Source organism: Lepisosteus platostomus, chromosome 5 (assembly GCF_059453375.1).
Source record: "Lepisosteus platostomus isolate fLepPlt1 chromosome 5, fLepPlt1.hap1, whole genome shotgun sequence".
Classification (NCBI taxonomy): Eukaryota; Metazoa; Chordata; class Actinopteri; order Semionotiformes; family Lepisosteidae; genus Lepisosteus; species Lepisosteus platostomus.
Genome location: NC_142615.1, coordinates 11,040,304 through 11,054,532, shown reverse-complemented (window position 1 = coordinate 11,054,532; position 14,229 = coordinate 11,040,304). Strand labels below are relative to the sequence as shown.

At 44.8% G+C, this 14,229-nt stretch overlaps 5 non-coding genes across 5 annotated transcripts; 1 reads left to right on the top strand and 4 right to left on the bottom strand.

Moving 5' to 3' along the window:
* The first annotated feature begins 850 nt into the window (after nt 1-850).
* Nucleotides 851-922, top strand: trnah-gug (transfer RNA histidin (anticodon GUG)). The gene has a single exon. It is a non-coding gene; the product is annotated as a tRNA-His (tRNA).
* A 755-nt stretch (nt 923-1,677) lies between these two features.
* Nucleotides 1,678-1,750, bottom strand: trnaf-gaa (transfer RNA phenylalanine (anticodon GAA)). Its single transcript has one exon. It is a non-coding gene; the product is annotated as a tRNA-Phe (tRNA).
* Nucleotides 1,751-3,975: 2,225 nt separating this feature from the next.
* Nucleotides 3,976-4,047, bottom strand: trnae-uuc (transfer RNA glutamic acid (anticodon UUC)). The gene has a single exon. It is a non-coding gene; the product is annotated as a tRNA-Glu (tRNA).
* A 6,579-nt stretch (nt 4,048-10,626) lies between these two features.
* Nucleotides 10,627-10,708, bottom strand: trnal-aag (transfer RNA leucine (anticodon AAG)). The gene has a single exon. It is a non-coding gene; the product is annotated as a tRNA-Leu (tRNA).
* A 2,758-nt stretch (nt 10,709-13,466) lies between these two features.
* On the bottom strand, nt 13,467-13,548 carry trnal-aag (transfer RNA leucine (anticodon AAG)). Its single transcript has one exon. It is a non-coding gene; the product is annotated as a tRNA-Leu (tRNA).
* Nucleotides 13,549-14,229: the final 681 nt, after the last annotated feature.

The window sequence follows — 14,229 nt, the reverse complement described above, 5'->3', positions numbered from 1 at the left end:
CTTACTGACGTCAGACAGCTGCCAATTCTCCAGACGCGTCTCTGGAAGGATAAACAGTTTATCCTCCGAGGTTCGTCCAATTTGCTAAAATTGTCCGGGTCCGGATGGAGTTTCAGCAGCAGTTCGCGTTCAGGTTTGTGATCCCGGACGAGCCCCCAAACTGTCATGGAAATATAACTGTCAAGGAAGCCACAAGAGAGAGTTCTCACCTGAGTAAGGTCTTTATTTCAATATTGCAATATTGGGAGCCCTGCTGCCACTTCGCCAAGTGCATCAGAGACTCAATTTGTTACAAGCAGTACAGGGTTTTTATAAGACGTTGCGCTGTAAAAAAGTTCAGCACTTGGTCCCTTCTAAAACTTCCCCTTTCTCTAAGAGAAAACAGATTACATCATAGAGCGAGAGAAGAAAAACTAGATTTGTTATTCAAAGCTTATCAGTTACTTTCAGCCAATTCTAATGACCCAGACAGCATATATTGTTTTGGTACATTGTCTTCTAAACTAACCTAAACAGTGTACTTTGTTGACGAACTGTTTTCTAAAATTCTGCACGCACTGTAGCACAGCAGTTACATCTTTGAAATATATTATCTAAAACCACAAATATATTTTTTCAAAGCTCTCTACATTTTTAAGAATCAATTTACTTATTAGATTTCCACTTCACCGGCATCATGTAAGCAAACTACATGAATATGAGAAAACACGCAAGAGAGTTGTCACTCAGAGTGTCGAAGGGTCGATGTATACTGGGGCTCAGTTGAAATGCAACGTCAGGACTTTTCCGAATTATGTCACACGAAGAGAGCACATCCTTTTCCGCCCTGCTACATGTGTATCAGTAACTCGCCGTGATCGTATAGTGGTCAGTACTTTGCGTTGTGGCCGCAACAACCCCGGTTCGAATCCGGGTCACGGCAGAATAGGGGTGTCTGCTTTTACTACTCGCACGAATGAAGGCAAAAAAAAGCCAATCGATGTGAACGAACGGCGCTTTACAGAGGAGTACTGCCTGACTGATCGTTCATGAACGACAGAGGCCACTCCGACCTCTTCTCGGTTTTCTTCAATGACTTACTAAGGATCTTCTTCACATTCACCCATGCAGGGGAAGCCAGTTACACCAAAGCAAACGCAGGAAAGTGCATTTCAAGCAGAGACCAGGAGGGACTTGTTTACACCGAGAGTGGGCGGAGAATGGAACAATGCGCCCAGCCCTGTTGCTGGAGCCGATTCTTGATGAGCTCTTGGGCTCACTAAGAGGCCCCCGCTGGATGCTAATCTTTCTGTTGTTCTTGCAGGTCCTGCGCTGCTTTTGAGCCGACAGAGCTCGGCCTGGTCTGTCGGCACAGCCCAATTGCAAATGATCGGCTCCGCGTACAGAAGGAACGTGCGTTTGGTACAAGAGTGCACGAAGGCACCGGAAATACATTGGGAACAAATGACCGGTCGCTCAAGACCTCTGTGAAGTACAGGAGCGTGCAAAACGAGGCTGTTTCCGCCCGGTCTCGAACCGGGGACCTTTCGCGTGTTAGGCAAACGTGATAGCTGCTACACTACGGAAACCTGTAGGGACTGCTGCTGGTGTCTCGCTTGCGTTTCGGACTGAGAAAGGGACGCATCACTTTAGGCAGGGGGCGCTGGAGAGAGGAACAAAGGGCGCGATGAAACAAAATGCCAAAACCCGGGATCGAACCAGGGACCTTTAGATCTTCAGTCTAACGCTCTCCCAACTGAGCTATTTCGGCGGTGCGCAAAGCCCACAGCCACCTGCTCCAGCCTTCCTGTGTTGTGGCATGAGCGCACCAAGAGTAGCGGGAGAGTGTTGCAGGAACGTCACTCAGAAGGAAAGCCACCCAGCTGCGCCCTCTGAGCTCTGTCCAGCGCATCTTCCTCGCATGGACTCCTGCCTGCGACGGGCAGGAAACAATTAGCAAGAACAGAACGACACCCCATGGGTGTCTCATGACCGCACCTTAGGTTGTGACACGTGCAGATGTGAGGGGTTGCCGGGCTACTTTGGAGCAGAGCTTGGGCGGAGGGGGGGCGGGAAAGCAGACAAAGAGGTGACACCTCAAGGTCTGCACGATCACAGCTCTCCGCCGCCCCAGGCTTCCGCTCGATAAGCTACTGGACACACCCGCCCCTCCTCACACAGACCGTGGAAAAGCCCCCGAGTGGGAGGGCTCTCTCTTCCTCCCAGGAGCTCTTGGACACGACGCACAGACAGGGCGCGGGGAGCCGCCGCCTGCAAACACGGCTCCAGGCAGGACTCCACTCCGCAGGAGCCGCAGAGCAGAGGAGATGAGGGCAGCTTAGCTCCTGTGCAGAGACCTGAGCTGTTGTTGCTGTGGATGCTGTCTTTTCTGCACTCGGGGTAGGAGTGAATGTTGAGTTGCCCTTAGAAATGAAGCAGAGCACTTCAACGGCACGGGTGTGTGTGTGTGTGCGCCCTGGTGATTCTGGGAGACAGATCGAACCTGGGCTAAAAGAGAGGGGGCTTAGCCCTCTTCCATTTGCTAGTTCAAAGTTGTACAACCCATTTGTATCTGCTAGGCGGCGCAGTCGTCGTGCACAAAGAACGCATTGAAAAGCGTCAAAGGCAAGTCATTCCGAGTTGGTCGTTTGTGTTTTCCGTTCAGACGCGAAATGCTGAAATGATCTCTCGGCTCCTCGGTTGTCATTTCTGCTCCGTAAAGGGATCACAGCACGCGTCGGCTTCCAGCATGCTGGGTCGGGACACGATGCCGGGGGTTGGAGAGAGCGATGTCTTCCTCGTTAGTATAGTGGCAAGTATCCCTGCCTGTCACGTGGGAGACCGGGGTTTGATTCCCCGACGGGGAGTAGCATTTCTTTCACCTTCTTAGAGAAATGACTGCCTTTCACTTCTCTGTTTTCTTTCACAGCGTCGTGCACCTTTTCATTGCTCTCGCTTTCAGAGCCTCCGCACGGCACACGACTCGACATCAGGAAGCACATTGAAGTGAAAGCAGGAAGCGCTGCGACATGCACTGTGCAGATCCCGCCACACTAAGAGGTGAGTGGGTCTGTTCGATGCACAAAGAACGCTTTGAGAAGCGTCAAAGGCAAGTCATTCCGAGTTGGTCGTTTGTGTTTTCAGTTCAGACGCGAAATGCTGAAATGATCTCTCGGCTCCTCGGTTGTCATTTCTGCTCCGTAAAGGAATCACAGCACGCGTCGGCTTCCAGCACGGTGGGTCGGGACACGATGCTGGGGGTCGGAGAGAGCGATGTCTTCCTCGTTAGGACCTGTCACCTGTCCCCACCTGTCACGCGGGAGACTGGGGTACATCAGGACGCGCATTGAAGTGAAAGCAGGATGCGCTGTGACATGCACTGTGCAGATCCCGCCACACTAAGAGGTGAGTGGGTCTGTTCGATCACAGCGCTAGACGAATCCCCAATCCCCTTTTGTGCCTGGCGACAAAAGATGTCTGTTTCCACCCGGTTTCGAACCGGGGACCTTTCGCGTGTGAGGCAAACGTGATAACCACTACACTACGGAAACAGTGGTAAGACATGCCCAGCGGCCCAGCGCTGAGCTTCGCCAATGCAATTCAGCTGCTTCCAGTGCCTTTATTGGAGTGCGCTGATGGACCGTGCTCTCTCTCCAGAGACCAGCACGCCTGTCATGGACGGAGCAGGAAAGGCGGCGCCACATTCTACAGCCCTCTCCACGCAATCGACGAAATCGGGCTACTGAAGTGGAGAAAATCGCCTCTCCAGAAAGTGCAAATATCATCTTGGAGACTATAAATCCTAATGCCGAAGTTCAGCCCTGTCTACCAGAGTAACCCTCCCACAGCGATGATCAGCTCGTCTCACACGCGAGAAGTTTCGGCTGGAAACAAGCTCCCCCTCTTCTCGCACGTTTTGCACGTTCGAGTAGTTTTAATGCGGCTCCTTCGTACAAGGTGCTGATCTTTTGGAAAGCAGGTGGCAAAACTGACACGTTCCCATACCGGGAGTCGAACCCGGGCTGCCTGGGTGAAAACCAGGAATCCTAACCACTAAACCATATGGGAGCACACAACCCTGCTGTTCCGGGCATCATGCAAGCAAACTACATAAATATGAGAACACGCAAGAGAGTTGTCACTCAGAGTGTCGAAGGGTCGATGTATACTGGGGCTCAGTTGAAATGCAACGTCAGGACTTTTCCGAATTATGTCTGTTGTACTTGCAGGTCCTGCGCTGCTTTTGAGCCGACAGAGCTCGTCCTGGTCTGTCGGCACAGCCCAATTGCAAATGATCGGCTCCGGTTACAGAAGAAACGTGCATTTGGTACTGTTGTAACAGAAGGAATAAGGTTCTTGATCCCAAGATGAAGTAAAACAGATGAGTTTATTGCATGCAAGGAACAATAAAGCTGAAGTCTTGTTTCCCGCAAGAAACAACAAAACCGAAGTATTGTTCGATGTGCTGGTACAAACTTTTAGGTTATATAGTCCTTGCTTGCTGCTTCAGACGTCATTCAATGTTATGGTAAGGGGGGGGGGTCATGGTATTTGGCCAGTTAAGAGGCCCAAATGGTCAGTTTAAGATTATGCCCCCAGGGGGTTCCTTGTTCGCATCTGGAATCCTTATCAGTTAACCCCCTTTCCTGCCATAAACCCCTGTTGCTTAGAAGTCTAATTTTCAGGCAGAACTGACTTAAGTTAACCCTTTTTACATCTTATCTCTTACTTCATTCCCCCCTTATAAAATATGGCATACGTCAGGACTGCCTATTTTTACACATACAATGTCAGGGCAGATCTTTCCTTTTTAAAATGTACAGGCATGCATTACCATGACATTGTGTGTTCCACAGTTACAACAAGATGTTATTGATGTTTTTGTACAAGTGATAGTTACAATTATACATATAAAACAACCCTAATCCTACAAATACATAAAGTCCTACTCCAGGACCCAAACGCAGACCTCAGCCATGTGGAGATCTATCGTCAGGATCTTGGAACAGCAATACTGACCCAACTCCGATTATAATTTTTTGGCTTATAGATATGCCAACACCCGGAATGTATTGATACCATATCCCCAGAAATGCTCCTCAGGCCTAACAAGCACACTGTTGGTCTTAGGAAACATCAGACACAGAAACGGTAACAACATCCTTCTTTCTGTTCACTCAGTCTCTGGTGCCGTGGGTCGGTGAAAGTGCGATACGCGGATCCAGCGATCTCATCCTGTCACTCAGATGGCACAGTCAGTAGTTGGTGGCACTTGATATGGTCCCTCCCAGCAGGATTGCAACGTCTGGCAGGGTATCTCTTCTTCACCTACACCCACTCGCCAGGTATCCGGTCGTGTCTCCCCTCTACTGGAGGTCCCCAAGCGTCCGGCACCTGTTCACGAGCCCTGTGCACTGCTTCAGTTAACAAACCTAAAATACTTTAATAGAGAGTTAGTTAATTCATCAGTGCGTTAGCCAAACTTGGCCTCCAGGGAGTTTCTTTGGCTGCCCGTGATGATCTCAAATGGGCTCAGTCTCACAGTTCTGTTTGCTCCAGCCCGCAAACCGCACAGGACTGCAGGTAGAGCATCTACCCACGGTGTTCCTTCAGTTGATATTTCCTTAGTTGGTCTTTCAGACTGTGGGTGATGGGGGCAATGTGACTTCTAACTTACCCCTAGTGAGGCAATTACAGCCTGGCACACCTTCCCAGTGTAGTATGCCCCTAGATCAGTATCCAAGGGGAAGGGCAGTCCGTACCACGGGATCATCTTTGTCATACACTTGGGTATGTGCCAGCCCACATCCCATCATTATACAACCCCACATTTTTACACATTTGTTCTAACCACTATTAAACATCTATTAAAGCCCTCAACCTGAATTCTCCCCTTTCCCCAATAGAGGTTTCACAGGGGTCTCAGACTCCCGCTCTCCCAGTGCCGCTCGTCTGGCATCTGCATCTGCATGGTTGTTACCTTGAGTTACTGGAATTCTTTATTTATTGTGTTATTTACACCTTACTCAAGCTGCTTCTGTCAGCAGCTGTAAAACTACAAATCAGTTCAGAGACAAGCCCAGTATTCTTAACTGGAGTCCCTGCAGTTGTGAGAGAATCCTATTTCTCCATAGCCATCCAGAATTGTGGCCTACATGCAACAAATACATACATTATATACATATACAGTAACCCTTTGTCCACACTTACATATAAAGGAATGGTTGATCCATCTGAGGAAACCCCAGTCTCAGCACCTGTAAGAGAGCTTGTTTCAAATTATTACAGGCGGCTTTTGCTGCTGGAACCAAGGCAATCTTGTCCTTGTACTGCACTCCCCCCTTAAGCAGATCTGTTAAAAGTTGTGCTCACCCCGTAAAAACATTGCACCCTGGCCCTGTTAAAATTCCACAATGCTCGACACAAAAGGGCCTTATTATAACTGCTTAATATTAGACACTCTAAAGCTGAAGCAACTCAGACTTGTGGGTTTCTTCGTCAGGGGAAGAACTCAGAATAAGTAAACAGATCTTCTCACAAGACGTTATTCTCTCCAGTCTTGATTCTAAACCTACAGCGTTTCAGCATGTCTGGTTTCGAGACATTCGAAAAAATCCAAATTGTTTCCACTATTGCAACTAATTGTATAAAAATACAAACACTGTTTATCTAACTACTTTTACGTCCACCTGTACTGTACTTATACGTTTCAGACGCTCTTATATTTTCCAATCTCCTTACAGATGCAGCCATTCAAAGTGCGCGGTACAGACACGTACCGGAGGTAATTGGCTACGGCGTCATGCATCGTGACGCGCGATGACGCAAAATACCGCGGTATGTGATTGGTTGACCGACAGGGGCACTCGTGGTCCGTTGGTCTGTCATAGAAAGACTTACTGTAAACGTCTTTACTGTGCCCGTTGTAGATATTGAATTTTACCACTGAAGGGAAATCTGAGTAGCTGAGCATAAAAAGAATAGGAGCATACTGTAATGCGTGTGAAGGCCATAAACGATATTAATTTTTGAACATAAACATACAGTATATAGCTGGTCTTGGTACTTTAAAGAATAAAATACACACCAGTATTCCATTTCTCCCTAAACATTGTAAACTTCGAAGTCTTTAACTAACGTGATACCGGAGTCAACAAGCATACTTTTAGAATTTGATTAAAAGGGAATATAATATGGAATCGCGTATCTCAAGAATTTAATAACGGTATGATTATATCCATGTACTGCGACAGGGCTCTGTAGGGCTGTTTCGCCTATGTATTCATGTGAGCTCTCTTTTAGCCCACTGGTCTAGGTGCGTGACTACCAACTGGCAGGTTGTGTGTTCGAATCCAGCTGGTGCTGGACTTTTCATTTTTATTTATTTATTTTTTAATCACGTAACATAAACATATTACCGTATGCAAACTGTATACAGTATGAATATGTATATTTAATGTCTTAACTGTGCCCATTTAAGTATTGAATATTCATATCTAATTTTACCACTGAAGGGAAATATTATTACATGGGGATTCAGTTGTCTGAAAAAACGCGTTTATTTCGGGCTGAAAAACACGTTTTGAAAAGTGTACTCTTACTGCCCCATAACTTACATGGGGTTGACCAAACTTGCAGAAACATGTTTATTTCTGCTGAAAAACACGTTTTGAACCTTTCTGCACACTGGGGATAAGGTCTGAGTGTGTGGGCTCTTCTGAGCCTTGCTGCTACATGGGGATTCAGTTGTCTGAAAAAACGCGTTTATTTCGGGCTGAAAAACACGTTTTGAAAAGTGTACTGTTACTGCCCCATAACTTACATGGGGTTGACCAAACTTGCAGAAACATGTTTATTTCTGCTGAGAAACACGTTTTGACCCTTTCTGCACACTGGGGTTAAGAGCTGAGTGTGTGGGCTCTTCTGAGCATAAAAAGAATAGGAGCATACTGTAACGCGTGTGAAGGCCATAAACGATATTAATTTTGGAACATAAACATACAGTATATGGCTGGTCTCGGTACTTTAAAGAAAAAAATACACACCAGTATTTCATTTCTTCATAAACATTGTAAGCTTCGAAGTCTTTAACTAACGCGATACCGGAGTCAACAAGCATACTTTTAGAATTTGATTAAAAGGGAATATAATATGGAATCGCGTATCTCAAGAAATTAATAACGATATAATTATATTCATGTTGCAAAAGAACTGCAACGGACATAAAAACTCCCTTGCTTTTAACAGAGCGTTCCATAATTTCTAACTACGAAAATGCCAGGTGAAAGGATTTGTAAACATATTTTGTTAAAGCAAGTCAGTTTTTTCCGCAACACATAAAATACATTTTTCCAAGAAAGTTTAGCCTTTGTCACTAATGAAACCACTAAATAAAGACATAAATATAGAAATCTTAAGATTTGTTTTATTTAATGTTGGTAGCAGGATGAACTGTCAGAGTGTATATTTTGTCGCAGAGTTGCTACAAGATGTTAACAGTGAAAAAGGTATTTAGAAATGAGTTATTTCAAGATGAAAAAGAAAACATACACGAAACATGGTTTCATTATGACCAGAATCGGTCTTGAGATATTTTTAACTTGATTTACAGTATTTGAAAGGTATGTCTTAACACCGATACTACAGTGCTTAAGTACTGCTCATGTATATGTTTCTAGGTTTATATTATGCATTTCATATGGTCAAATTACTTTTTGAGCAACTAATAAGAAGCGCGAAACGGTATCTGTTTTAGTTTCGTTTTGTGCTGGGACCCGTGGATTGATTAGAGATATCAAGTACATACAAGTCATTTTTTAAATGTTGTAGTTCGTCTTGAAAAAATGTTACGAGTACATCATCTATCAACAATTACACAGGTTCTGTTTCCATATTGCGGATTTTGGTTACTTAATATTATTTTCTAGATTTCACGTTGTGAATATATGATTTGGGCAAACAGAGCCGCAAAGAAGTACATTACTGGTTGTTGTTTTTTTTTTGCAGTTTTATCTAGAACAAGCGATGCTTAAACCTTTGTCTGATTCTTGTGAAACTATCCACACGACAGTTACAGTACCTAGGAGTTGACTTCAGTGATGTCACTGATGGGATGTTTCTAAAAATCCATCCTCTGTAAAACGTCTTCTCTGGTTGTCCTGCATATGTATTCGCTAATGAAGCTGTGTGTTCTGAGCCTGGATCTCTACATTTCTGTATGAACCAGCTTAGAGGGCTAAAGACAGCTTGTGTTTAAATTGAGTGTAAGGCAATTTATGCTTCTAAAGTCATGGTCAGCATTTATTTTTGTACTGTGCTGTAAACTTGTTCTGTTAAAGTCACATTATTTTATAGCGTTTTTATAGCGTTATCAAATCCAGTGGCGCTGTGTGTTAGTTTCCTGACTCCCATGTCACATGGTCTGTGATTGAAACCTGTAAAACCGGTTTAATTCGCCACAGCCAGCACTCTTCAGGTGTGAGGGTCTTCTGCTCAGAATGAAACGCTAAAATGTTTGTGTATATTCTAATGGTAGTGGGGGCAGGGTGTGTGGGAACAGGTTTGGTTGAAATTGCATTGGAGATCTATGTTCTTCACACCTGAAACATTTTCTCTGAAAGCATTTTCTTCGCAGTTTAACCGATCTTGTTACAGCATGTTACAGTTTACTATTATTAACCATATTAATTTTAAGTGCTTAATGTAAAATCTTGTAAAAATATATTTTCATTGTTCAAATATACATTAAGTCTGACTATCATATAATAAGTTAAATACAAAACTAAAGAAAAAATAGGGTTAAATATAATTCAAAATATTTTGCTAACAATGTTAACTGTTGATGAATAATAAAATTTATTAACTAAGGAGTAGGATGGCACAGTTGTTAGTATGTTTTTTGTTTTGTTTCTTTTTCATAAATACAACAGTAGTACCTGATGTCTCAGTGGCTTTCAAAATTAAATTATGCATGCAAACCTGTGAACTAGAAAGATAACTAAGATATCCATCCATTATATTCCATAATATCCATGAAATATATGGCGCTGAAATATGTGTGACGCAGTGGTGGCCTGACACGGTGAGGTGCCCTGGCAGCTGTATAATGCAGTGGTGGCCTGGCACGGTGAGGTGCGCTTGCAGCTATGTGGCACGGTGAGGTGCGCTGGCAGCTGTGTGATGCAGTGGTGGTCAGGTATGTAGAGGTGTCGAGCGAGGCATGCTTTTTGCACGCATGAAGTAAATCCCACGATCGCTTTTGAACTTGGACAAAGTCCTTCCAAAGGAGCGCTATGCGCAAAGATTTAACAAGCTCAACCCCCGCCGACGATTTGGTGTGAAGAAGCAGAACATTCAAGTTTCACAGACAGAAGCAGCACGCCAGCACAGCCAACATTAAAACGGAGGGCACACTACGATTTGCATTGACACAAAAGTGATCTGGGCAGACGTCGTTCCCTGCATAACGCAAAAAGTGGCAAGGCGCTTTTGGGTTGAGAGGACGCAAGAAGGTTTTTGTTTTGTGCCTTGATGTCAAGCTGAGAAAGTATCTTTAAACACTTTGCTTAGTTTCTCGAGAGACTGCCAAAAAGCAGTTCCCTCCCTTTCGTCTGAAGCCAGCTGAAAGGGGGTCTCGACAGATGCACCTGGCAGCGGTGGGATTCGAACCCACGCCCCCGAAGAGACTGGAGCCTTAATCCAGCGCCTTAGACCGCTCGGCCACGCTACCCGCTGTGTGTTGTCTCTTTGTCTCATTACTTGCCCGGAGGAAGCCGGGTGGGTTTTGCTCTTGTCGCCCGACTAAGTGGCGTTATGACCGTGGAACCGACTGCACCTGCTTTTTCTGAGATGCTTCCCCTCTCATGGCGAGATCTCGACTTCTTTAACACCTCTGGATAAAGATCTTCTGTGGAGCAGGTTTCAGACCTCTGCGTACAGCACCCTTGATGTCATTTTATTTTTACAGCAGCCGCATCCGGAAAGTTGTGTCTTTTACGTTTTATTTGAACAACAAAACTACATACAATACAAACAAGAGCACATATAACGTATCAAGAAAATCGTCAGGGGCACATGCTATAATACAATTACACTTTATGAAAAACGATTACACAAGGTAAATAAAGATAAGGTCCGCACAGCTTGTTCTTACATTTCGAAAGAGTCCGTAAATACCCCTTTACGTCTATTTTGAACTGTTCAAACGTAGGACTCTTCCCAGACCATTTCACTTTATACCACATTCCTAAACGAGGATGCTTCTCCTGTTTTAGAACTATTTTGGGCGGTATGGCTTATACAGCACACCCACAGTATTCTAATGGTGGACTGCAGATCTGTGCTATAGTTCAGTCGAATTCAAAGGATCCAGCAATCGTACTGGATTTGACTGGGATTCTGAAATGTCTCTTGCAAAAGTATTCGGGTTTGCTTGAACCTTTGATACAAAAAGTGATCTGATCTGAAACTAGCCAGCTTACAATCTCTGAGGTAGTTGTCACTAAACTCGGACGTGATGTGGCACACATGTGCCGTGTGCCTTTACTTTTGTAAAAAACTGGTACTGGGAAAAGTTTCTTAATATTTCTTTTGATTAGCATGCAAGAAAATGTGATTTTACCTATGGAATTTCCCGCCAGTGTGGAGCTTGAATTCACAACCTTGAGACTCAGTGTTCAAGAGTCACAGAAGAGGTCAGCCTGGTCTTCAGTTTGCCAACGATAAGCTCCGGCAGTGCTCCTCTGTAAAGCAGATTGTTCGGATCGGTTATGTGGGACGGCACTTCGATACTAAGATCGTTTGCAGCACACGCATGGTTTCCCCCTTCACGCAAAAAACATAGACGAAGGAAGCTCTATTGTCTTGGGCTGCTGACTCCCGGATTTAAAGCGCTCTGGGTCCCAGCTAAGTCTCTAACAAGCACACTATAAAGACAGGAATTACACTTTGCTCACGTCACGCATGGAATGGCGAGGCTTCTTGATCCAATATTATCTAGTCTCACCTCATATGGTGCCGATTCCTGGTTTTCATTTAAGAAAGAGCACTGCAAACACCGTAAACAGTGCAAAACGTGTGATGAAAGAAGTCTTTTCCCCCCTGTGTCTAAAGCAGAACACAGCGGAGTCATGCCGAGGGTTGTGAGATCAAGATTTCAGTGGAGCACTGTCGTCTACGTCTTTAGCTACATGAGTTGGACATCCTCTTGTACACAGAAAGCAGATTGAGATCCTCTGACATGAAAAGTGCCAGATAAAAGCCATTTCTCATCCTTTCTCTTAGTGGTGGAGCTATCGCATGTAAATGAGGCAACTTGCAAGGCGAGCAGGCTCGGTGCACACCGAACGCAGATGTCTCAGAGCAGTTGAGACGTGTCCAAGTGCCTGTCAAAGGACAGCACTTTGCCGGCACCGTGGCTTAGTTGGCTAAAGCGCCTGTCTAGTAAACAGGAGATCCTGGGTCCGATTTCCAGCGGTGCCTTTCTTCCTGTCTTACTGTACAGAATTTATCCTTATGGGCAAATCCCATGCCTTTTAATTCAGGTGAATGCAAGTGTTCGTTTCCTTTCTGGAACAACTTGTTTTGAAAGAAATCTATACAGCTTGCGAAAGATGAAACACAAATCTTGCTTATCAGTGAAGAAGAGGTACTCCCAGCAGGCCAGCTAATACCAGCAAAGTTTTTTTTTCACCCTAACCCAGAGAATGGAGAAAAGCGAGGCGCCTGTGGCTCTGCAGTGTAATCAGTTCGCGAGTTCGGCGGTTAGCTGAAAGAGTGGTAAATAGAGCTCGCCCCAGCCCGTCCTTATTCTTTTAAAGAGGATAAAAAATTAACTTCGCCGCCATTACTACCAGCTTTAAAAGACTGCCATGGGCACGGAAAAAAAACACTACAGATGACTTTTCTGGAACCGAAGCAGAGATTCCTTTACGAACCAACTGAAAAAGCTCAGCCAGTGAATACTGTTAACAGAATGTGAAAGCACGATCAACTTTGTAACTGCAACCACAGGAAAAACAGCAAGAAGCAGGCTCCATTCCCCATTTAAATCTGTCGTGCGAGGCATGCTTTTTGCACGCATGAAGTAAATCCCACGATTGCTTTTGAACTTGGACAAAGTACTTCCAAAGGAGCGCTATGCGCAAAGATTTAACAAGCTCAACCCCCGCCGACGATTTGGTGTGAAGAAGCAGAACATTCAAGTTTCACAGACAGAAGCAGCACGCCAGCACAGCCAACATTAAAACGGAGGGCACACTACGATTTGCATTGACACAAAAGTGATCTGGGTAGACGTCGTTCCCTGCATAACGCAAAAAGTGGCAAAGCGCTTTTGGGTTGAGAGGACGCAAGAAGGTTTTTGTTTTGTGCCTTGATGTCAAGCTGAGAAAGTATCTTTAAACACTTTGCTTAGTTTCTCGAGAGACTGCCAAAAAGCAGTTCCCTTCGCCTGAAGCCAGCTGAAAGGGGGTCTCGACAGAAGCACCTGGCAGCGGTGGGATTTGAACCCACGCCCCCGAAGAGACTGGAGCCTTAATCCAGCACCTTAGACCGCTCGGCCACGCTACCTCCGATATACTTTGACAACTTAACTTCTGGATTTAGAGACATTTACCTTAGTGTCGGTATACTAAGATGTTTTGGTAACGAGGAAGGAGGGACAAAGCAAATTGGCAGAATGTGTGCTATTTTTAGTCCTCACATGCCAGAGGGTCAATATTAAAAAAAATGTAACAGTATAATCTCTTGTACTTCACAATTTAATAGTGTCTGTTACATTGTGTCTCACACCTCAGTGTCAGAATTGTGAGACGAGTTTGTAATCAGGAGGGAGGGCCATAGCAATTCAGCAGAAATTGCATTCATCTTTTCCCAATGCATTCTCACATGGCATTTTCTCACATGCCATGTTCAGAGGGTCATATTTTTAAAATGGTACCGTAAAATGTCCTGAAGTTCAGGATTTTGACAGTCTGTTATATTGTGTCTCACACCTTGATGTCAGAAATATGAGACGATTTTAAAATCAGGAGGGAGAGCCCTAGCAATATAGCAAACAGTGCATTTACCATTTGCCAATGTATTCTCTCATGCCATGTTCAGAGGGTCGTATTTAAAAAAACAGTACAGTAAAATGTCCTGAAGTTCAGGATTTTGATAGTCTTTTCCATTGTCTCTCACACATCTGTGTCAGAATTTTTAGACATTTTTATAACTAGGAGGTAGGTTCACAGCAATAAGCAGAAAGTG